This window comes from Rhinopithecus roxellana, chromosome 8, assembly GCF_007565055.1.
Source record: "Rhinopithecus roxellana isolate Shanxi Qingling chromosome 8, ASM756505v1, whole genome shotgun sequence".
Classification (NCBI taxonomy): domain Eukaryota; kingdom Metazoa; phylum Chordata; class Mammalia; order Primates; family Cercopithecidae; genus Rhinopithecus; species Rhinopithecus roxellana.
In genome coordinates, this window is record NC_044556.1 from 53,687,314 (window position 1) to 53,690,646 (window position 3,333).

A 3,333-nucleotide genomic window follows, 5' to 3' on the forward strand; every position below is an offset into this window, starting at 1 on the left:
CCCGGCAGAGGCGCCTGGCTGCCCCAAGAGCCCGGCCCAGTCATGCCTGCGGGCTTCCAACCCGCACCGCCAGCCTGGGGCCGCCCGGCTGGCATCGGGACCCCAGAGCCGCTCGCCTGCGGCCTTCTCCAGCTCCTGAGCTCCCTAACTTCCACCACATTGGGTCCGCTCGGAACAGGGAGTGCTCCGAGGCGTCAGGGCCCGGGGCCCATGATCCTGGCACCCCGTCCAGTACTCCTCCCTGTCGCGGAGATATTCTTTTGGATTGCTTGCCTCTCAGGAGCTTCTGTGAGGTCCCCTCTTGCCCCACCCACCCAGAGCCGTCAGGGCTGGCCAAGGGGGAACAGACTGACGGGACGCGCGTGGCATTTTTCTCACAACGCCCCAACCACGGTAGCTTGTCCCGAGCAAAACCCGGCCACTGGGCAAGAAGGCATGGGGGGTTGGCCGTTGGGGGATGGCCCTGCTTTGCCCTGGGCCGGCACTAGAGACGGCAGCCTGATCCCCATCCAGAGGGGCTGAGAGAAACCCAGACACAGCCCACCACCACCAGGAGCAAATCCACAGCCCCACACACAGACACACCGGGGCGCTCACGCGCGGGGACACACACACGCACACGCGCACACACACAGACACACACACGTGCACGCGCACACACACAGACACACACACACACACACGTGCACGCACACACAAACGGCTTGAAGGAGAGCAAGGAAGAGATGGATGGAGAGATTGAAACCGAGGGAGGGAAAGAGACAGCAATGGAGAGAAATAGGGGACGGGGAGAGGGAAAGAGACAGACAGACAGGCAGAGAAAGAGAGAGGGACAGAAGAAGAGAGAGAGACAGAGAGACAGAGGGAAGGCGACAGAAGTAGCGAGAGGTGCAGGGGCAAACCCAGAAGAGAGAGGGGGAGGAAGCTAGAGAGCGAGAGTGATAGAGCCTTGGAGAGGTAGTGCCCTGCTCTGGCAGGCAGTGCCCTTTTGGGCAGGCCGGGATAAGGTGGAGGGGGCTTGGGCTTGGCCAGAACAGAGTGGCCAGTCCTTCCATGTGAGAGGAGCAACGGAGCATTGACACGGGTGTTGTCTTGGATTAATTGCTTGTTTTGGAGGTGGGTTTAGCAGTCTCCTTCCTTTGTTGGCACCTCCCTGTGCTCTTGGTGCGGTGCGGTGTGCCCCTTGACTTGCAGAGTGTGCCCGACCGTTTTACGGGAGCCGTGGCTCCAGGCGTGCCCACGTCGCCCCAGGCCTGGGAATCTGGCGTGTCCTCGGGACTGGAGTTTACACGAAGTTGGTGGCAATGGGAATCCGGGTGCACAGGGACTGTTTTCCTGGTGGCCATCGAAACAATGTCCTTCCCCTGATACAGCAGCCCCCGAGTTCTGGATCGGAGGTCTTGGCTGGCCTGTGTGGCACCCGCTGCCCCTGCCCGCCCCTTCCCCTGGTTTAGAAGGGTGCGGCGGGCAGCGCCCGATGAGTGGATTGAAACGCCTGGGCATTCCGGGAGCGGGAAGGCACCGCGAACGGTAGGGGACTGGCGCCTGCGCCTTTGGGGTCTGTCCCCCTGCCCTCCCGGGCATCCCCTCAGTGAGCAGAGGGGATACTTTTGAATAGAATTGGAAGCAGGTTTGCCAATCAGTTTCCACTTTGACTTTTCCTTAGTAATTTTGGGGTCCCAAGATACTTTATTTTCACATATGTTACTCAAATAGTGCATTTACTGGAAAGGAAAGTGTTGTAATTAATTTATACCTCAGATCCCAACAGGTGATCTTAGGTGAATACTGTCTTTCCTGTACCTTAGTTTTCTCCTCTGAGAGATGGAGATATCACAGCTACCTCACAAGCTTATAATACAGATAAAGAGCCCAGGACAGTCCCATAGCAAGTAGCCATGGCTTTATTATCATTCGTTAGATAAATCAGATGTCCCAAAGAGTTTCAGAATGCAAGAGAATGGGCTTCATATAAGTAGAGGGCCATAAGGACATATTCACTACTCTAAAATGTTCTTTTATACCAACTAGCAACACTTGTGTCCTATGTTATCCTCACAGCAATCCTGCTCAAGTGACTATACTGAACTTTCTGAAACTATGGCAATTCTTTTGGTAGTCAGCCTTATAATCAGGAATTCAACAGTAACAAAGAAGCTCCTGCTCTGCTATTTCCATATCACTGAGACAGGCCTCACTTGCTAGTTGAAGTTTCTGTTCAAAGCCACACTCAGGGCAGTGGTGATCTGGGAGAGCTCTCTAGCTCCTGGCCTTTGCTGTGCTGGATGTTTTCAAGCCTGAAATGGGATTTCCAGGCACTGTAGGTTGTATCCAAGATAATCAAGAGGCAGAGGAGAGGTTCTAGCTCTCCAATCCGAAGTCAAACAACAACAACAAAAAAAAAAAAAACTGTATCTTAAAATGTGATATGGGAGTTTGCAGAAGTATTTGACACCTGCATAAATAAATGAGCAAAGGCAACCAAGCCCACAAACACTAGATAAAGAAAACCAAAACAGTTCCTCAGCTATAATAATAAAAATAATCTTCATATGGCATTATAACTTATTGAGGACCTCCTAGTTTCCAGGAACAGTGCTGCACACTTTAAAGGTATTATCTTTGATCCTTAGAAACAAGCTGCCAGGTTGTGTTATCAGCCCCATTCTACATGTAGTAACAACAGCTAACTATTCACAAACCTATGTACATTTCTTCTTGTGTACTCAGCTAGAATCTATTCTCCAATTTCCCTTCCAGTTAGGTATGTCATATAAATTACTTTTGCTGACAGAATGTAAACTGAAATTATATGTACATTTTGAGATCAGGCTCATATAAACCTCCCACATGTAATGTTCTCTCTTCCCTAAATGCTAAATGGATATTGACAGAGTAATCTCAAAATACATGGATAAAAAGAGGCAGAGCCACCATCTGCCTGGATCCTTGAATGACTATATGATGCAGAGCAAGGACTCCTACTGTTACAGGAAAGGGGTCCCAATCCAGACCCCAAGAGAGGCTTCTTGGATCTCACACAAGAAAGAATTCAGGGCAAGTCCACAGAGGAAAGTGAAAGCAAGTTGATTAGGAAAGTACAGGAATAAAAGAATGCCTACTCCATAGACAGAGCAGGCCCAAGGGCTACTGGTTGCACATTTTTATGGTTATTTCTTGATGATATGCTAAACAAGCGGTGGATTATTCATGCCTCTTCTTTTTATACCATATAGGGTAATTTCCTGTCATTGCCATGGCATTTGTAAACTGTCATAGCACTGGTGGGAGTGTAGCAGTGAGGACCACCAGAGGTCACTCTCATGGCCATCT